Genomic DNA, 23460 nt, shown 5'->3' on the forward strand with positions numbered 1-23460 from the left:
TTGGGGGTTAATTTGCCTCAAAAGTGGGGAGGGGGAAAACTGGGGGAGGCAAGATAAATATGGGGGGAAATGGCCCTTTCTCCTCGTAACACTGCCACTTAATAATAAAATAAAATAAATTTCGGATTTATAGCGCCTTTTTCCAGATTCAAAGTGCTGTAATTTCGCTACCATGTTGAATCATCACAATTCGATCGCATCATCTAGGCCAGTTGCAGCCAAACCTTTCCGCACTTAGATTGTAACATCCACCAATTATCTGTGCAGCTCCCCAAATTCCATTGGGTGAAGGAAGTTTTTGATACTCCCACCATCATAGACACATGAGTACCATCTGCTGAAAAATGTCATAAAAAGATGCTAGGATCACAAAATACAAGTTTAATCCTCTCCAAAAGATCCAAATAAACCTCCCCCACTTGTAAACTGTATAAACACCTCAATAGAGTAGGCTATCAACACATTTAACACACCACATCCAACCTTTGCCAAACAACACTTCCCAAATATGCTGAAGTGGTAACTCGCTATATCTAAACTTTCCAATAAACCTTCTCCACTTCCATGATGAACATCATGCAGGGAAGTTCTAAACCTAAAATTGTATAAGTCCCGGGATTTAAGTAGGCCTAATACATAGAGCTACAAGTACTAAGTTAGTAGGCATAGGCCTAGGGGAAGGTGGGGCATAACGGAACACTTAACTTTGAGGATGCTCTGTGACGTCACCATAAGTAATATGGCTGTAAAAATTATATATTCAGTTGAAGTTTGTATTTACCTTTAATATACCATTAACCAATATAACTTGAATCTTACAATTTTTTATAAAAATGAAGAAATATTTTCAAAACAAAAAATCCGTTTTGCCCCACTATCGGGCAAAACGGAACCCCCTATGGGGCAAAAGCGGCACCCTGGGTGCAAACTTATATTAGTTGTTCCATCGGTAGGCCCTAGTCCTAGTTATATGTAGGCCTATATTCAGTTACAATATTAAGTGGGCCTACCATCTCTGTGGAGTGAGTGGTTAACTTCTTATAGGCCTAGTAGGCCTATAATATGTATGACCAATATTTGATTATAGAAAGAAATATTCAGTAGGCCTACCATCTCTGTGGAGTAAGTGGTTAACTTGTAATCATTAATTCTATCTGTAGGTCTAGTTATATGTCTATGTTTCAGCGAAGTGTTTACCATGTTCGAGTAGGCCCCTAGATAACGCCTACATTTCCTTGAGTGAAGACAAGTTATGTCCAATTGGGGCAAAACGGAACCCATCTGTGGGACAAAGCGCCCGGGGCAAAACGGAACCCTGTTCCGTTATGCCCCGCACCTAGGGTTCCGTTTTGCCCCATACCCGATTTTTAGAAATTGGTTGCATGCATAATACATCGTAGCATATAGGCCATGCACTTAATACAGCTCATGGCTAGTACCTTCGTGTTTACAATATACACAATTATTTGGGAATCCAATATTAATGAAGTAAAATTTCAGCGCATTAAACATCTACATATCTTACACCAGACGGGTAGTAATTTTTTGACTCGATCTTGCTCGAATGTCAGTGGATTGTTTCAGATAAAATTTTTGTGGTAAATCCTCGTAGCCATACTTGTGTACTTCAATATAATTTGCATAGACGGCAGTATTGCCAAGGCCTATTTTTCCAGGTGGTTCCGTTTTGCCCCGAGGGTCCGTTATGCCCCACCTTCCCCTACATAGGCTACTTACAAATTTAATTAATACTCGCATGACGGTCCAATAAACACAGCTACACACAGGTGATTTTGGTGATTTTGGTCCCCCGATCTCGATGAAAACTTTTACCGGAGTCTCTGGCCCGGCCCGGTCTCTGGCAATTTTCTGGCTACAATCAGCTCTTCTCTCTTCAAAATACACTCATCTACTCTAGGTTCCAGAGTAAAAAATAAGTACAGCTTGTCTGTACGCAGTGCGACAATACTCATACATAAGGAAGAAGAAGAAGAAGAAGGATCACATCTATGACATAGGCTTATCATATATCACATATGATTTAATAATAGGCCTGTAAGGGATTTACAAAAGCTTATAAATGTCATGAATGTGTAGTTGTATGACCTCGAGTAACATGGTAATGTAATCATTGGCCCAGACTGCATGAATGTTATCTATTCCGTGATGTTATTCACACAGTAAATGTTCATTATCCCGGGGTTATTATGTAACTTGGAGGTCAATAGATCACTAGTGTCATGGATCAATAAACCAGGATGTGGCACTAGCTGATTTGCATGTGTCCCTAATATGTAAATAGCGTATTGTTATTAAAATGACGTTGTGACCTTGTTTGAGGGCGCACAGGCAGAGGTAGAGTACTGAGTTAAAGGCCCATTCAGTGATTTGCTCATTCGGACGATCGTAAAAATCATCAAAATTCAGATTTTGGTACCTTTGTAATTGGCATAGATGTGCTAACATAGCCTGCTAGTGGTTCGGTCGAAAGCCGTGTATTTTAGACAAAATAAAGCATTTGCATGATTCTGGACTTTTGATACTGACAGTACAAAAGTCCGACTCGAGATCGAAAGAAGCTCACTCTCCACGTACCAACACGCGTTGCGTATTGTTTCTACTACTTATTACATCAGTAGCTACTATTTTAAACACAATACACAATTTTAACTGTTTTTCATATTTGAATTGACCGTTAGTTTGCCTCGGTGACCTTTAACATGTTTAATTGCTTATTTTGTTTTCTACTACAAAAATTAAGCGTCTGTTTTAAATCAATTTAGAGTCTACTTCCCCCGTGTTAGAAACACTGGACTAGGAAGTTTTTCCAGTCGATTGGTGGCGCACTGTACGAAAATCTCGATTTTCTCAGATGATGGTGGATGCGATATCGCGATTTTTGACGTCGCCATTGGATTAACACATAATCATGAAATCTTCACAAACAATTCTAAATTTGTTATGTGGTGTCAAAGCAAAATTATCTTACTCTAAAACCGTTGGGGTTCTGCAAAGTACCCCACTGCAAGTATGTTAATTGTCCATTTATAATCGCTAACCGTGTATTGTGAATGGGGCTGTCAGCCCTGTATCTTCGCCAGCCTCGTACGTCCGTGTTGCGTGTACTATGCCGCCTGGATTTTCTCGAGTCGATCTGAGTTGAAGTAGAAAACCTTTCTAAAACTTCTGTTTTTGACTAATTTGTCGATGTATTCAGGGAAAAGTGGTTTAATGAAATTCTGTAGACTTATTCTTTATTTCTAAGCAACTCTGACAAATTTCCATTTTTTTAATGTTCCTGTGAAATCACTGAAAGGGCCTTTAACAGGTCTGGAGTTAACTAGTAACAAACGCACGGCGCATGCGCGAGCCGGGAAATTCAGTTTTGGTTTTGAAACGTAAACAAAGCCGAATATCAAAACGACTCCATGCAGAAAATCACTTCTTTTTATAAAACTAAGCAAAATTACAACAATTACTTCAGGAATATAAACACCAAAGTCATATCTAGCACATATGTCAAAAAGAAGTTGAAAATTCATCAGATAAGCGAGAAAGGGTCGAATTTTCGGTTTAAAAAATTTCGAAAAAATCATATTTTTTTGGCCTAAAACTTGGGCCATAACAAAATTCCCGTACACCACCAATTTCATGATTTTTGTCCTAAAAAATTAACTGAGTAATCCTCATAGTGTTTTCAAGTCAATTCCCCGGGAGACGGAGAAACGGACATAGGCATATAGAAAAAAAGATATTTTATTTTATTTTATTTAATCCACAAATTGACACCTGAGTCGGGGCGTTGCAAACGTGTTATATACGGTGAGTATGTGTGTACATGTGTAGGGACCGAGCCTACAGCAAGCTTGAACTTCCTGGCTCGCGCATGCGCTCCTGCGTTTGTTACTAGTTAAAGGTAGAGCCTGAGCACAGGCCGAGCTTGACTAGGGAGTATGATGACGTAGGGCCTACATGATGACGTCTCGTATCTTTCAATAATATCTATGTTGAATATTAATCAACTTTTTGTAGTGTAGGCTTATATCATGTCCTTAGGCCTATATAAAATAAATGTAGGCCTACTTTTTTCCTTATTAGTAGGCCTATGACACCTTTATGTGGTAACCTCAATCACATGAGCTGAATACCGGGGGGGGTCACTCCCATTGTGACCTATAGGCTGTACACCATCCGCGATGAACGTCAAGCACCCTGTCCCTAAACAAAGATTTAATCCTTGGCTAAAACGATACCCTAAACAGTTTACCCCAGGGCAGGTTAAAGCCATAATGTACGATCTTAATGACACAAATATAGGAGTAGGCCTAAACATTCAGGGACAGCTAATAATATGAAATTGGTTAATTTTTTTCAAACCTGATTTGTTGGCATATTTGTAATGTTTACACCTGTCACAACTTGCACCTAAATGGAATCAGCCAAATTTGTTGTGTTTGTAGGTAAACAGAGCAAAGTTCGACATAAAGTCATAATTCAAGAAATTCTGACTTTATGTCCGCCCATAGAACTGCGTGTTAAACGGCCAACAAGCAGTGTTTCTTTCACGTTAGGCCCTACATCGTTATTTCAGCTCAAAATGGACAGAAACCATTCCCGATCATTATTACTAGTATTATTTCAGCATTTTGAGTATATAATGACAAAATTTGAAGGAAATCGTACATTAAGCCTTTAAACACGCCTGTTTTCACACCCTAGTAGAGTCCGAAGTTTTCCGTTTTACGGAAAACGGAAGAAAATCACGGAATCGGAGGTACAACACGGAAAGTGACATTTTTGTATGATGTGACAAAATTTTTTAAAAGCTAAGAGAAATAAAAACAATCATGAGTTGTGTATGTCAATTTTTATGATAAAAATACTGTTTAATAATACCGAAATAAGGGACCGTCCACAAACACTTGTGAGGGGGCCTCCTAAGGGGGGGGGGGCCTGAAAAAAATGACCAGGAAAATTGAGTTTATATGCTTGGCTATCTTTTAGAATACCCTACCATTTTTTACATTCACAGTGTATGTGTATTGGTCGTTCATAAAAGACCCCCATTGAAAATCTACAGTGGTAGGGTATTGTAAAAGAAATCCCTTTACAGACCTCGAAAATTTCAGCCCCCCTTTTTTTGACATGAAAATTATCGGTCAACCCCATAGAAAGGGGGGGGGGCCGAAATCTTTTTGAGATAAATTTTTTTTGCATCAGGCCCCCCTTACAAGTGTTTGTGAACGGTCCCTAAAAGCCCTATATTACCAAGGCATGAACCCCCTATATGGCATCGTGATAGTCGGCCTATTATCGTGAGAATATTGCAATCAGAGCGTATTGATCGCGATATTGAACACTGCATTGTGACATTAATATCATTGTTTATACATTTTAATCTTTATTCATGACACGGATTTACAAATTTTACAACACGGATTACAACACGGAAAATGGATTTTAGAAAACGGTAAACTTCGGACTCTACCCTAAAGTCCCTAAACAGGGATTTTATTCCTTGCATCAAATTTCATACCCTAAATTTCATTTATTAGCAATTGCAATTTTGCATACCCTTTTTTCCAATTTTCGATGTTTTTGACACCCTAGTAAACACGATACGCGCGTATCGTGCCTACCCACGAAAAACTACCCTTTTTACACGTTTTTATTATCGCGGATGGTGTACAGGCCACAATGGGAGTGACACCCCAGGGCTGAATAAGAGTTGGTGAGAATTATTCATAACAGATAGATAACTTGCCTCAATTTGTTGACAGGAAGCCAATCAAATTTGCCATAGGTTTGCGTGATTAAAACAAAAACCGTGAATTTAGTGCCACCCCTGCTGATAGTGCATAGACAAATAATTTTCACTAAGAATAAAATTCCGTTAAAAAGGGATAGCGGAGTTCAACCTAGTATTATAGGCCTTAGGCGCCTGACAAAAAAGTTCCTCACATAAACTTTTGATATCCATTTGTACCCAAAAGCATAGTTTTAGCCGAAGAATAAGGGACCAAGTTTAGGCCTACCAAGAAAAGTATATAGGCCCCTACCAAGTAGGCCTGTCGATTTATTCTTTGCCAAAAAGTTCTCAAATTAAAATTCGACCAAAATCGTACTTGGTATAATTGAAGACCGAATCAAAAAGACTAGTTTGCGTATGACGTCCTGTCAACCAGACCAAAATGCCGTACTGCGCAGGTCAGTAACCAATCACGCCGCGCCTTTGCCCTGACGTCAGACGCAAAGTAGGCCTAGTCTTTTTAATTCTGCCTTCAATTATAGCCTATGCCTATTATAGGCCTACTTTCTTGGTAGGCCATACTTCTTTATTTTGCTTTTCGGGTCGGAAGGATTTTTGTTTATTTAGGGGCTGTGCAATAATTAGGCCTATGCTGGGAGGGGGGATCGAGGGTAAAATGGGGGGGTTTGGCGATCCGAAAGGGGTGGGGAGCAATTTTTGGCAAGCTGAGGGGCAAGGGATTTTTGGCACACATTCATGGGCGCCTTTAAAGACACACAGTGATCCCAGCGAAAGTGTAAAAAAAATTTAAATTGTTCATAAATTGCTTAAAAGTGAAGGATAAGTCATTCAAATTGTCATTTAGTATTTTTGAAATGAACATTTTGGCAAAAAACGAAGAAAACAACAGTATTGACGAAGTTGAAGCCCCATAAAAATACATGTAGCTAATTTAGATATTGTCAGTACCCCCCCCCGGTATCTAAATTAGGCCATATAAAATTAATATTTTGGTTCTCGTCCAGAGGATTTTCATGAATTGATGAGGGATGTGATTTTTTCAATGTAAAATCAGCATTGTCAGTAGTTTTCGGTCTTTTCCAACAGTGCTCGATCGAGGAAACGACGAGGCACTTTTTGTTTCGAATGTGAGATTCTGATGGATAAACCCCCTAGAGTAGGCCTACCACAAAAAGACTTGGAAGTGATCTAATAAACTTTATTTATATATATGAACAATTTATAAATCATTCCAAAGTCTAAAATAATTGAAAAATCTATATATTTAAAAAAAAATCTGACAAATCCCAGAAATTTTGATGAATTTTACGATCGTTCGTCGTCCGTCGTGGTGGTGGTGGTGGTGGTAGTAGTAGTAGTAGTAGTGGTAGTACTACTACTACACAAAAAAGAGAAACCAAAGTATTCTACTTTGGAGAAACGTTGCCGTTTCTCGGCATGCTCGGTGCAAAATACTTGCCATATCATGATGATCAATAAACAATAATCACGATAATGTGATCAAGGGTCAAGCAGGCTCAACTATAGGCTGGCTATACACAATAATTGTGTGCAAAACATGAAACAAGGAAAATGCATCAGTTAAAATTCGGTTTAGGAATTGCATTTTTGCTTCTAGTTGAGGTAACTCATTTTGGATGTTGCGATGACATCGGTTCCAGAGGTCTCGGTACCATGACATTTTTGGTTGCAGTAAATGATACATGGCAAGAGTAAGTACATACAATCGTGGGGATTAGAATCAGCATACTGCAGTTACTGTCCGTTTTCCTATAATACACAGTGCTCTTTCCCATTGACGCGTGACCTCTACAAATAGCCTACGTTAAAAGTATGGGGATATGCCTAGTTAACGTCGCTGTGTGAAAAATAACCGGCCAATATTAAAAGTACTCTTCTAAAGTTCTAGAAAATATAGTTTTGTAACATGTCCTAAATTTTTAGCTAATTTAGATGTTTGGAAATATGCGTACTTTGGTGTTTTAGGAAGGATATGTAAACGACAGATAACACCAAAAAATATGAAGAAATTATTTCCAAACCGTGTTAAGTCTGCAAACCACCATGTTTCTCATTTTCAAGAACGCTGGTTAACAATAAGCACGTATTGTCTCATTTCGTAAACAAAGACCACACACAATTGTTCTCTAGCGCTCGCTTTATAATCGTTCACCCAACTGAAACTATAATCCCAGCGCATTGCTCCATTGTACGTGTAAAAGCAGAAACATATGATGTGTGTATTTAACCAGAGAAGATATGATTTAATCAGTTGAGCTGTTTTCAATGAGTGTTATCTTGGTTTAATAGCTTTTAATGGGGTTTAAGTCCTGCAAAGGTCGAATTGAATTCTACTGTACACTGTTAAAAATGCATGTAATATTACTAAGTGAAATCGTAACTTTACAGTACGTTTGGTGTCAAAAAACAGCCGACAGGATTAATTAAACAAACCGAACGTTTTTTTGCAGTGATATATGCGGTATAATTACAATTTAAATGTAAAAAAAATATGTCGGTAAAAATACCATCGTATTTGAGAATAGATCGTGATTCTACGTTGACCGTAGTATATCTCTCGTAATAATAAGTGCTTCTATTTGTAATTTTACAGAGATTTTCATGTTAGGATAAAGAAGATACTATACTATTTTTGGGCGGTAATTTTACGAAGAATACCGTAACTGTTAAAAATGCCCGGTAAAAATGCCTGTAATTTTACTATTACTGAAATTGTAAATTTATAGTAAGTTTGGTGTCAAACAACAGCCGACAGGGTTAATTAAACAAACCGAACGGTTTTTTTTTATATATGCGGTATAATTACAATTTAAATGTAAAACAAAGTAAAATAAAATTCTGTCGGTAAAAATACCATCGTATTTGAGAATAGATCGTGATTTTACGTTGACCGTAGTATATCTCTCGTAATAATAAGTGCTTCTGTTTGTAATTTTACAGAGATTTTCATGTTACGATAAAGAAGATACTATTTATACTATTTTTGGGCGATAATTTTACGAAGAATGTAATTTTACTAAGTGAAATCGTAACTTTATAATAAGTTTGGTGTCAAACAACAGCCGATAGGATTAATTAAACAAACCGAACGTTTTGTTTTGCAGTGATATATGCGGTATAATTATAATTTAAATGTAAAACAAAGTTTTAAAAAATATGTCGGTAAAAATGCCATCGTATTTGAGAATAGATCGTGATTTTACGTTGACCGTAGTATATCTCTCGTAATAATAAGTGCTTCTATTTGTAATTTTACAGAGATTTTCATGTTAGGATAAAGAAGATACTATACTATTTTTGGGCGGTAATTTTACGAAGAATACCGTATTGTTAAAAATGCCCGGTAAAAATGCATGTAATTTTACTATTACTGAAATCGTAACTTTATAGTAAGTTTGGTGTCAAACAACAGCCGACAGGATTAATTAAACAAGCCGGACGTGTTATTTTTGCAGTGATATATGCGGTATAATTACAATTTAAATGTAAAACAAAGTAAAAAAAAATATGTCGGTAAAATTACCATCGTATTTGAGAATAGATCGTGATTTTACGTTGACCGTAGTGTATCTCTCGTAATAATAAGTGCTTCTGTTTGTAATTTTACAGAAATTTTCATGTTACGATAAAGAAGATACTATTTATACTATTTTGGGCGGTAATTTTACGAAGAATACCGTAACTGTTAGTAATTTTACTAAGTGAAATCGTAACTTTATAGTAAGTTTGGTGTCAAACAACAGCCGACAGGGTTAATTAAACAAACCGAACGGTTTTTTTTTTATATATGCGGTATAATTACAATTTAAATGTAAAATAAAGTAAAATAAAATTCTGTCGGTAAAAATACCATCGTATTTGAGAATAGATCGTGATTTTACGTTGACCGTAGTGTATCTCTCGTAATAATAAGTGCTTCTGTTTGTAATTTTACAGAGATTTTCATGTTAGGATAAAGAAGATACTATTTATACTATTTTGGGCGGTAATTTTACGAAGAATACCGTAACTGTTAAAAATGCATGTAATTTTACTAAGTGAAATCGTAACTTTATAATAAGTTTGGTGTCAAACAACAGCCGACAGGATTAATTAAACAAACCGAACGTTTTGTTTTGCAGTGATATATGCGGTATAATTATAATTTAAATGTAAAACAAAGTAAAAAAAAAAATATGTCGGTAAAAATACCATCGTATTTGAGAATAGATCGTGATTTTACGTTGACCGTAGTATATCTCTCGTAATAATAAGTGCTTCTATTTGTAATTTTACAGAGATTTTCGTGTTAGGATAAAGAAGATACTATACTATTTTTGGGCGGGAATTTTACGAAGAATACCGTATTGTTAAAAATGCCCGGTAAAAATGCATGTAATTTTACTATTACTGAAATCGTAACTTTATAGTAAGTTTGGTGTCAAACAACAGCCGACAGGATTAATTAAACAAGCCGGACGTGTTATTTTTGCAGTGATATATGCGGTATAATTACAATTTAAATGTAAAACAAAGTAAAAAAAATATGTCGGTAAAATTACCATCGTATTTGAGAATAGATCGTGATTTTACGTTGACCGTAGTATATCTCTCGTAATAATAAGTGCTTCTGTTTGTAATTTTACAGAAATTTTCATGTTACGATAAAGAAGATACTATTTATACCATTTTGGGCGGTAAATTTACGAAGAATACCGTAACTGTTAGTAATTTTACTAAGTGAAATCGTAACTTTATAGTAAGTTTGGTGTCAAACAACAGCCGACAGGGTTAATTAAACAAACCGAACGTGTTTTTTTTTTATATATGCGGTATAATTACAATTTAAATGTAAAATAAAGTAAAATAAAATTCTGTCGGTAAAAATACCATCGTATTTGAGAATAGATCGTGATTTTACGTTGAGCGTAGTATATCTCTCGTAATAATAAGTGCTTCTGTTTGTAATTTTACGAAGATTTTCATGTTAAGTTGGACCAACCTTAATATGGCGGTCGGAATGCCGACATCAGGCCAACATTGGTAAACAGTATACTGTTGTCTAAGTCATAGGAATGGTCAAGTTTATATTTTCTATTTACTAGGCGTATTTAAATGTGACATCAAATAAAGACTATAATAGCCCAGTAGATAAACTAATAATAGTAATAATAATTATCATAAATTAAAAAAATAATAATAATAAATAATAAAAACAATACTAATGGGCCTATATTAAATGATAACAATAATAATAACACTAATTAATAATAATAATAATAATAATAATAATAATAATAATAATAATAATAATAATAATAATAATAATAATAATAATAATGATAACAATGACAATGCTTAGTAGCCCTAAAAATAATAATAATAATAATTTAACCCTAATAAATGTAATAAATAGAATTAATATTTATAGCAAAATAATGTTATCAATATTTACAGTAAATATGATCAATATCCCTCAAAAGATGCACTTTAGCAGGTTTAGTTATAAAAATATTGCTTATATTAACTGAAAAAACTTCATCAAATATAGAAACCGCGTTAGCTCAGTCGGTAGAGCATCAGACTAATGACATAGAGGTCCCCGGTTCGATTCCCGGTAGGTACCCTAAGGTAAGTGAAAAGTATTTAACAGTCCCAAACACCGTTATTTAACAGTCCCAAAAACTGTTTTCTTACTGCTTTGTTTTTTTAACAAGGTTTTACTGTAAATTAACAGCAACCCTGTGGTTATTGTATTTTATTGCCAACTGTTATTTAACGGTTCGGGACGGGTTTTTTTCTTACAGTTTTATTAGCCGCCTGTAAAAATACCGTTGTTCAGTAGTTTTATTTTTCACAGTTTTACTGTAAATTAACAGTTATTCAGTATTTTTATATAATTTACACCCCATCGTGATTTAACAGCGAGACGTATTGTGAATCCCAGCTGACAGCGATAAACGCTGTTTTTTTACGGTTTTATTAGCCGCCTGTAAAAATACAGTTTTTCAGTAGTTTTATTTTTCACAGGGTTTTACTGTAAATTAACAGTTATTCGGTATTTTTGTATGTTTACACCCCATCGTGATTTAACAGCGGGACATATTTTGAATCCCAGCTGCCAGCGATAAACGCTGTTTTTTTACATTTTTTATTTTAACAGTGTAGACATGACTGCATCATGGTGATTTGGACACGGGGGTATTCTGTCATGTGCAAGTGTAGGGGGTTCATGGGTGGGTGTGTAGGCCTTTGTGGGGTGTGTGAGAAGGTGTGTGTTGCTTCCCAGGACTACGTCGAAAATTGGGTATCCTTTTACCTAAATATCCTCTCTATAAAGGGCCGGATTTACCTTTGCTGGGCCCTGGGCCAGGCCAAAATTTGGCTCCCAAACTCACCGTGAAGGAGGCCCGGGAAGGAGGCATGTTCACTCAAGTGCCAAGTTTTGGTTTACGTATAAGATCGACAGTGGGAGCGGAAACAATGAAATTCAGAGGGAGACGAGCATAATCTGTTCCGATTTTATTAGGACATTTGCGTGCGAAGCGCGCGAAAAAAGAATCAATTTGAGTCTATATTTTAGCCCAAAATGAAGGTGAATTATTTTGTTGTATAAGGGCCAAAATTTAGCAATTTTACCCTATTTTGGGATTTAAAAAAAGAGAAAAAAAAACAAAGAAGAAGATGGGGGATGGCGCAGGGCAATGTTGGGGCGGGCAACCAAAATTTGGGGACCCTGGGCCCTGCCCCCCCGGCCTGGCCCATATGGCCCAATGGTAAATGCGGCCCTGTCTCTATAGCTCACGTCCTCAAAGCGATTAATTACGGAGATTTTACGGTACGTTCACCCTCATCTATACGAGTTTAGTCTAGAACGTTAAGGGATGGGGGTATACGTTTGGACAGTATTTATTGTGGGACATTGGAGCACATCAGAAATATCGAATTGCATTCTGAATACGAAGAATGTCCTTCAGATATCAAATAATTTTGATTTTTGAAATTCGCAATGTAATACACATTTTATGGCAAATGATTAAAATTGATATTTTTGATATTTAACAGTAAGCCCTACTCTGAAGTAAACTTTATAAATCGGATGATTTATATTTAAAGTGTATGTAGGTGGGATGAAAAGCCGAAAATCAATTGAAAATTTTGACCTTTAAGATATAGATTTTTCCCCAAAACACCAAAAAAAATTAGGTCTTTGGGGGAAAAATCCATATCTTCAATATGAAAGGTCAAAATTTTCAATTGATCATCGGCTTTTCCTCCCAGCTACATACACTTTAAGAAGATATCATTAGATTTATCAAATTTACTTCGAGGACTGTTATATATCAAAAATGTGAAAAATATCAAATTTTAATAATTTGTCATAAAATTTGTATTATATCGTGAATTTCAAAAATGAAAATTATTTGATTTCAGAAAGATATTCTTCGTATTCAGAATGCAATTCGATATGACTGATGTGCTCTCATGTCCCACAAAAAATACTGTCGAAACGCTCAAAACGCTCATTCCAGATCCCTTCCAATAAAATGTATACTGTTCTTTCTATTACACAGTTGCATAGCTACAGCAAGAACACCGCCCCTGACACCTGGAATCAAATCCAATGTTTCCATCAATGTCAATGGTTGTGATCATGGACCACTAGAATTCAACGTAACAACACAAAAAGATCCCAAGGGCAATAAATATGTAAGTATAGGCCTATAGTAGTACTTCATATAATATCAGAGATTGCGTGCACTCCAACATTAATTGTCTTACATACAAAATAAATAATCATTATCATGATTTTGCGGAATGCCGAACAGTTATTCGTCTTTTTAAAATCTCTAAGTTGAATTAGAGACTCCGGACCCTTGCCTTTGAAAGTTCAAGGATCCTCACCAATTTTCAAGGGCCCGACCCCGGACTGCCTTTGCAAACCCGGGTTGAAAACTAGATGGGAACCTAAAATGAAAGTGTTCTAAGCGAGCTAGACGTATTATGTCATGTATGTGAACCAGATTGTCCAGTGGAATAACAAAACTAGGAATTTCTGCTCTTATGGCTTGGTTCAATTTTTACGGGTCACGCGGACCCGTACCGTAGGAAATTTGCGGGTCCGCGCCTACTTTCACGGGTATTTGACGCAAGGAACCGCCTTATTTCGAACACTGATTATACTCCGTTGAAGTTAAACCTGTATGTTGCTCCCATCACTTACCATGACAAATAAAATGCATTTCACTAATTGATAATGTCGCCCTCAGGCTCTCTACTTTTCAGATCAATTCGTTTTGATTATCGTATTCGGTATCATGTCAAAATCCTAACAAAAAGTATCCATGCAGAAGCACGACCCCTCCCAGAGAGGTTTCTGTTTGTTTTGTTTTTTTACGTAACTTCCCTTGGGAAATTCAGTATAACAGACAAAGCTGCATCTTTACTAAGCTGGTTAGACCAGTTACATTTTTGATGAGAAACGTTTTACGTCTAGGTTAATCAGTCATGCTGGCTGACCATGTAGACGTCAGAATGAGTTTTACTCATGGACCTATCAATTGTTGATTGAAGTGAATGCAGCGACAGAGGTGGGGGTTCGAACTCACAACATTGTGATCACGAGTCCGGTGCTCTATCCACTACACCACTAGGCCACTAGGTTCCCCGAGTAGTTTCCTTACAAACTATGAAAGGTCATTGGGATTTCAGCTCTATGGAGTACAAAAAAACCCAGTGAAATGTACATGGAGCTAGTTAAACTCCAATAGGACCAGCGCTCAATATTGACGAATGATTTGTTTGGGTTTTTTAGACGTTTACTGTATTCAGATCATCGTTATAATATATAATATATCGCCCTAAAGGCCACATGACCGACTTGAAAAATCCTGAAATAAAATTGCCGATACTCCCCGCCCTCCATTGCATTTCCTGGGATCATTTCTATTCGTCGCTTTGCAGAAACCATGGTAAAAGTTCATCATGTCAAAAACATTTAATTAACTCACACATCTTGAGGACAAAAAAAAATAATTGTCTGCCTCATGTCACATAGGACTTGCATATCTATTGCGGAGTTTTAAAAAAAATGTTATAATGCAACAACGCAAATTTGAGGTATTTTGTTCCTAGTCTCTCAATATAAATGCAATTCTATGGCGTTGTCTACATTTTCGAACTTGCCAATTCGATCGGAAACACATCTGAATATTTATTTTACAGCCGATTTTTGTTAAAATTTAAACAAAAAATAATGAAAAGAATACTTTAAACGTTTGCAATTTCGCACGACCAAATGAGCACCATAAATCTAATGCGTGTGGGAGATATGAGGCAAGCTATTACTTATTTTTTTGGGCCTGAGGGAAAACTGAACCTCTCACATCTCCATGCTTTCCACAGATGTCAGTCAACATTCTGTTCCATTCAACAAACATAGAAGATGCCGAACCTCCCACGTGTAGCATAACATGGAATGGGACATACCTCGTTCCAGGACTCCAGTCCGAATCCCTCTTACCAGGGTGCTACACGACAGATTCCAGAGAGGGATGGTACCTGACATACTACTGGTTCTACGTTTATGATTGGCGATGGATATAAATCATAAAACATCTCAGACACAGCGTCGCAGTTCATTTGACTGATCGAAATTCACATTTCAGTATAAATATTGAACTTCATTTAAGGGATGGGGTATGAACGTTTGGACTGTATTTATTGTGGGACAATAGAGCACATCAGACATATCGAATTGCATTCTGAATACGAAGCCTTTCTGATATCAAATAATTTTGATTTTTGAAATTCGCAATGACACATTTTGTGGCAAATGATTAAAAATTGATATTTTTGATATTTATAGTCCTCGAAGTAAACTTTATAAATCTGATGATTTATACTTGAAGTGTATGTAGGTGGGATGAAAAGCCGACGATCAATTGAAAATTTTGACCTTTCGTATTGAAGATATGGATTTTTTTCCCAAAACACCAAAAAAAATTAGGTCTTTTTGGGAAAAAATCCATATCTTCAATATGAAAGGTCAACATTTTCAATTGACCGTCGGCTTTTCCTCCTGCTACATACACTTTAAGAATATATCATTAGATTTATATAATTTACTTCGAGGACTGTTATATCAAATATCAAATTTTTATAATTTGTCATAAAATTTGTATTATATTGTGATTTTCAAAAAATGAAAATTATTTGATATCAGAAAGACATGCTTCGTATTTAGAATGTAATTCGATAGGTCTGAGGTGCTCTCGTGTCCCACAAAAAATGCTGTCGAAACGCAATAAACGCTCATTCCAGATCCCTTAATGAGTGATTGATTAAATTTGATTTAAAAAGTACGGAATAAAATGTTCTCCAATTCAATCATAATCGTAGAATAAATAAGAATATAAATTGGGCAGTATGTAAAACATATAGGTACCATATGGACCATTAGGTCTGGCATTTCAACGCAGTCGTTATAAATACGCCTATAACAACACAACAGTAAAAAAAATTGGAGTTAACAGCATTTACAGCAATCAATAGATGTACACATTATTAATTATCAAATTGTAAGGTTTTAGAGTTTGAATCAGTGACAGTTAATTATTGTAGAATAAGAATGGGCGCTTTTGAAAAAAAAATTGTTGAACTTCGTGAGCTATACTCGATGATTAAACGAGAACAGATTGCGCCTTTGGATCGAATGAGTACATTTTAAATAATTCCCTATTGTTTGTACAAACATTAAATATGTTGTTTCCTCAGTTGGGGATCATTGAACAAATCTAATCGGTTATGGTGGAAATAAATGTGTGCTCTCAGAGGTTTGATAGGTCTTGTATTCAAGTAAACATGTCAGCGTGACTGTGAGTAAAAACAAGTCGCAAATCGTTGCCCGGGTACCTCCTTAATCATTAATCTATATAATCTCACTTATCTCTCTCTCTTCGCGATTTTAGACGCATGAGTTCTTACGAGCGTATACGTACGTCAACTATACGTACACGCCATGAAATTGTGTGCAAATAATAATGCGTGTTTGTTACACAACCCCCTCCGCTACAGCAACCATGTCCTTCATAAAACTCCGTGGAGTCATACTGCAGTACACTGATGTAAATGACCATGTCATCAACCTTCTTCTTCGTTCGGTGCGTTCTTTACGTGCATTTGTTTTTCGTAAACGTGCAATTCTGCCAATTTTTTAACCGGTTGATGATTCTGGACGTACTTCATAGGACGGGAGAGGGGAGCTCAAGTGATTCTCAAAATATATAATTATATACGGGAATCCAGTGCGCGAAGTAGTTTTCGTAAAACTACCATTCCCATTACATTCCTTTTGCTCATCCATATTCTCTCAGTCTCCATGACAGAATGGAATTAGTCATGCTAAACCAAGCAAGAATTGTCTTTAAAAAAGACAACGCCATATATTTACAAGGTCAAATATGGTGCATCATTCAATGCTATGCATGTATAAACACCAAAAAAGGCATCACAGGCATGACAGGCAACCCCGTGCCCCTAAAAGAAACTAGGCACATAGGTCCCTCACAGGTAAGCTTCATCCATTACTCATTACATTTTCCAGATCTCATGTTACTGCTATAATTTTGACGTACCATCTCTTGCACTTCCATCATTCTTTCGAAAGACATACATCATGTCCAATCCTCCAGCATCAGAAGCTAAACACAAATGCGCATCTCCTTGTTTACACTACTGAAGCCAATGATCATATTTTGCAGGTGGTCCATCTTCTATTCTACTCCTCTGTGATTTTAGACGCATCACCTCCGACCTGCACTATACCATGGAATGCCACTTATCTCGTACCAAAACCTGTCAAAGAGTCAATGCCACCTGCTAAGCAGTCTTTGCTTCCTGGTTGTGCCACTGGAGATTCTAGAGAAGGCTACCACATGACGTACTACTGGTTCTATATTTACGATTGGCAATGGAAGTAGAAGTAGTCAATGTTCGTCGCGGCTACCAATTTTAATGATTTTTAGAACTAATGAAACATATGAACAACGTACATGACATATTTCACAGGAGCATTATAATCAAGCTTTTGCTATCAACACACGGTTAATAATCGATTGTAAAAGGCCCTCGGGTTGCGAGGGGGTGGGGTGATAGGGACATTCACATAATTATTGGCACGCGTTAAGTGATCCCCTTTCCAGGACGTTCATTAAAAGTGACCCTCTTCCTCCAAGGCTAGAAGTCTGTCACTAGCTGTCTCTGACAGCCCAAGTTCCCGTAAGCACAGGTACATAGGTTTACGCATTGAAGATTTGCGAAATGCTGTTTAAAGATTATCCTTTCAAGACCGCTCTACTGTAAAACACCCTACAACATGTACAATGAATGAAGTTGACGTCTATAAGTCGAACGGCATTTCGCAAAGTCTCCAATATGTATGTGAATGCCCCTGCAAATACTAGAGAGGTTCTTAAATTATATACCGGGATATTATACCACAGACGTGTACGTGACTCATATATTATTCACTCATACCTTATCGAGACAAAATGTGTTTCTCTGTTATAGATGGCGGTAAACATCTTATTCTACTCACGAGTGATAAACGCATCGCCGGTTTCATGTATTATTCATTGGAATGGCTCCTTTCTTGTGCCAACAAACTCGACACTGGAAGCTTCATCAACATCTTTGTTACCCGGTTGCTTTGTGAATGACTCCAGAGAGGGCTATCACATGACAGACTTTTGGTTCTACGTTTATAATTGGGAATGGAATTACTAGCATCACTCACAGGAAGGAGAAATAAAGTACCATCAGTTTCGTGCTTCGTCATAATGATACATGGAGACATTATAGTTTCTTTTTTAAAAAAGGCATTCTCTAAAAGTGATACTAAAATCTGAAAACTATTTTCACCTATATCGGCTTCTATTTTTGTTCTGTCGGATACGTCATTGAATTACACTTGTACCTGCATGAACATAAAATTCGATACCACTACACTGCCCCCTCCCTGTTTGAAACCCACGTCTCCGATATAGCGCCGTCTTCTGACATTCTACATGCATACTATGTAGACGGACGTTCATCTGCAATAGAGGAGGCATCCGCCATTGTACAGTTGGATACGGTATCACCACGTTCTTCTTTAAAACGTGAATCTGACATATTAAAGGAGGATTTCGTGATCCTAGCATCCTCTTTTTATGACATTTTTCAGTAGATATCCACGAAAAAAGCTTATTTCCAAAATTTCAGTTGATTCCGATTTTGCGTTTTCGAGTTATGCATGATTATGTGTATTACACTGCTCCATAGACAATGCGTTGTTATTTCGTTTTGGTGCACCAGAACGAAATTCAAATTTGGCGATATTTTTGCTAAACGAATTAATCTGCAAGAAATATTTGGTACATAAACATTATGTAGCCAGAGGTATCCAGTGGTGTAAAATCTCAACTTTTTTGGGAAAAGTGGGGGATGAGGCTGTGGATCACGAAATGCCCTTTAAAGGCCATATTTCTACTACATGGGATGGGATTTACTTATCGTCAATATCATTCATCCGCACGCATCACCGCGTTTGATCGCCGCCTCGGTGTAAAGTTGAAATATGTTGTGATACCACTACACTGTGTCCCTTCTCAATCTGTAAAACATAAACTCAGATCATTTAGATCTTTCGTTCTATGTCTAAATATGGACTCGGCCATCCGATGCATCGCCACTTGTGTACAGTGTAACAAGTCGGTCGATTCACAATACGATGCGCCTCCAGTGGTTGCTGGGTAAAGGCCAAAATACGCAGTGCATCATGGGAAAATGTCATACGCCCGTGCATCTATTCAAAATTCCATCACATGAGAGCGATTTTGAATAGATGCACGGGCGTTTGATATAAAACGTTTGGAAATCGCAAGCTCTCTATTCGCCAGCGAAGTGTTACGTGTAATCGGATTATCGCTATGTCAACTGGATCGCGCTTTTGAGATCTGCACCACGATCGAAATGATTGCAACACAAAGTCTATGACATGTACTACCAATTCGAAATGTGCGTTAAAGGGAGTTATGTAACCACTTCGCTGGCGAATTATTATCATACTGGGCTGAAAATCCAATGGTGGTAACGGCTATGTCGAGGTCGAAAATTGGACTGGCAAGAGCAACCGCTGGCGGCGCATCGTATTGATACTGTTACACTACCCATGCACTCTTCTGCAGAACATGACTCAGTGGAATTATCCCTTCTTTGTACATTTCTAGCTGAACGTCCATCACTCATACAATACATCGGCACTTGTGGTACGGTGTAAACAGCCGGACAATCATTTGATACCGCTACACTACCCCCTCCCCTGTTCTGCAAACAAAGTCCCTGACATTACCTCCTTCTTTCTATTATTCTAGATGGACGTCTACGTATTGTTCCATTCGTCCGTGATAGAGGACGCATCGCCACCTACGTGTACCATCAAGTGGACCGGATATTTTCAAGTTCCGACTAACGCCACTCTAGAAGCAACGCAGTCCTTACTATCTGGGTGTTTTGTGATGGATTCCAGAGAAGGCTACCATATGACGTATTATTGGTTTTACATTTGGGATTGGTTTTGGATTCCATGAGCAGTCTGCTCCTCTTTGTGAAACACGTGTCTTGTTCGCTGACCCATTCAAAAACATTGAAAATTAGACACAAATGTGACACGATCTGCTCCATGGGGGCCAAAGGAGGCATTTTTGACCAATTGTGAAAATATCTTAAAATACCGAAGGTCTAGCATACTTCATCATGTACTTAGTTATGAAGTTTTGTGATGTCTATTTTCATATGTATTTTAATGTTTTTATTTACCACATACTTTTGCCTTTTATTTCAATTTCAATTGTGCCGCCTTTGGCATCCATGCATGGTCCAGCAGATCGTGTCACAAAACGTAGCACATTTGCTTATATAAATACTGTTTTATTATGTTGTGTGTTTAAGGCCACCCTAATGGCTATGTGACACAGGTTCAAATCGTATACCTGTTGATTAGGTCTACTCATATTCTACATGTTCTACTGCTCATATTCCTCGCATAAACATGATGAAGCAATTCAAATTTGCGGTGGAAAACACATAGCTCATTACCTCAACACAAACCAATCAGAATCATTGTTCTGTATACATGGTTACTGTAATAGCGCCACAACTTGATTTTCCAGAAACTCCTCAGTATGAATTTTTATTCACCATGATTGTTATCATTTTCCATTAAATTCTAGAATATTCCATGTACAAACAAATAGAGATAACTATCAGAACAAGTGAAAACTAATTTCTGATGACAAAATACATAAATATTACGGAATATTTTGGGGCACATATAACAATATATATAGGCCTACCAAGGTTGTGCCGTTCTATAAAAAGAAAAAAGGACAATACACACTACTTTTTTACCCCGCCGGACGCGAGCCTGTAAGAACAATTCATATAGTGCTTTTGGATGCCCGGGGGGGGGGGGGGGCGGCACTTTAATATGAAATTTCTTTGTTTTTTCAAAATAAGTCAGTGATAAATGAAAGTTGCTGTTGAAATTGAAAAACGGTGACAGATCAAATTGGAAAAATAGTGGGTCTTCGGGTGACAGAGCATGTATCCATAAACAAATGGGGTCTTTGGGTGACAGCGACGCTGGAAAAGGGGGTCTTAACAGCTTGCGTCATCTCCAAAGTGGGAGACCACCGGGTTTGGGTGCAAATCAAACTGCAAATTGTGCAGTTCTAGTTGTTATCGGAAAAGCTGTGTATCGACCTTTTTGTAATACTTCTGCTGATTAATTAAATGTCAACAGCTGTGTGGGCGGGCAATATCAATTAACAATAAATAGTTTTGAACAAATAAATGCAAAGTTCGATAGCCTGTTGCTGAATATGATTTCATGGATACGGATTGGAATATGGAGTAATTATTCATGTCTATTTACATGTATACTCAAATTCACAGTGTACACAGATGTTAACAGTTCTCTAAAAAAATGAACTGCAGGTTGTTTATTTATATGAGGAAATTTCAAAATTAGTTCAAAAAGGTCATCTGTATTATGTTAGGCTTATGTTGATAACAAAATTTACATCTGAACTAACTATAATCGTGTAAGGTAGCGTGGCCGAGCGGTCTAAGGCGCTGGTTTTAGGCACCAGTCATTTCGATGGCGTGGGTTCGAATCCCACCGCTGCCATATTTTTATTCAAATTTATTTATTTTCTTATTCGTTCATTTTTCTTTTCTTTCTTTCTTTCTTTCTTTCTTTCTTTCTTTCTTTATTTATTTATTTATTTATTTATTTATTTATTTATTTATTTATTTATTTATTTATTTATTTATTTATTTATGCACCAGTCATTTTTCGATGGCGTGGGTTCGAATCCCACCGCTGCCATATTTTTTATTCAAATTTATTTATTTTCTTATTCGTTCATTTTCTTTTCTTTCTTTCTTTCTTTCTTTCTTTCTTTCTTTCTTTCTTTCTTTCTTTCTTTCTTTCTTTCTTTCTTTCTTTATTTCTTTATTTATTTCTTTCTTTATTTATTTATTTATTTATTTATTTATTTATTTATTTATTTATTTATTTATTTATTTATTTATTTATTTATTTATTTATTTATTTATTTATTTATTTATTTATTTATTTATTTATTTCTTTCTTTCTTTCTTTCTTCATTTGAACAAATTAATGCAAAGTAGAATATTAAGTGGGATATTAAGCTGCATTTCATCACCCGTGTTACACGTAGACAAAAGAATGTTGAAAGTTTGCAACACAATACAATTCAACATCGATTTTTAAGCGGATTTAATCAGTCCACCCAATTGGGCAGTAACAACACCCAGTAATGGCCGACTGAATTCTGACCATCACTTGGCTCGTTGGATTCGTCTATATGCAAAGTTCGCCACCGGGTCTTATTACAGCATGCTTTTTATTTTGACTAAAAAAGGTTAACATGCTGTTTAAAATTAATTGTATTTCAGTACTTCCCAAATATTATGGTTGCCAAAAATCAAATATTTTGGGAGATTAAGGACTACTATAGTGGGAATTCCAACTGAATGAACGCAGCTTTTAATAGCGTGACGAATTTTTGCGTACACTGCGTGATGTACGCCAGCGTGTGCGACTGTGCGTGAGTAACGCGAAAGTATCCAACCGCCAACGCACTCATGATTGGTTAGCATTGTATCCAAGGTCGTGCGTTCGCGTTGTAGTTTGAAATACGCGATATACGATCACGGTTGGAAAAGTAACGCCATAGGGATTACACGGCGACCGAGGTGGCGTAAGGTTAACGTTAGGTTGGGTATTGCGTTTTGTTTGTTTTCCATAGTGACGTATAGTTTTATTTTCAGTTTGCCAGCAATAGTATGTATTTATTTCTTTTGAAAAATATATAACAATAAAATCTATTTAGTTTACTACAGAAATTTCACATCATTTACAAAATATAATGAATGTCTGATTTACACAACTCGATTTTAAATTGGCATTTCTTCAAACCCGATTTTCTCGAAAAGTTGTTTATTCGCGGCGCCCCACTATACGCCACTATGGAATACAGACGACGAACTGGCTAAATACGCGACCTTGCTTCGATACAGGAGAGTGATTTTGAATAGATCCGCCGGCGTATGATCACGGC

General features: G+C 36.7%; 1 non-coding gene across 1 annotated transcript; it reads left to right on the plus strand.

The window, feature by feature from the left end:
• Positions 1–21919: 21919 nt before the first annotated feature.
• On the plus strand, positions 21920–22001 carry Trnal-uag (transfer RNA leucine (anticodon UAG)). The gene has a single exon. It is a non-coding gene; the product is annotated as a tRNA-Leu (tRNA).
• The last annotated feature ends 1459 nt before the right edge of the window (positions 22002–23460 follow it).

This window comes from Amphiura filiformis, chromosome 13 (genome assembly GCF_039555335.1).
Source record: "Amphiura filiformis chromosome 13, Afil_fr2py, whole genome shotgun sequence".
NCBI lineage: Eukaryota > Metazoa > Echinodermata > Ophiuroidea > Amphilepidida > Amphiuridae > Amphiura > Amphiura filiformis.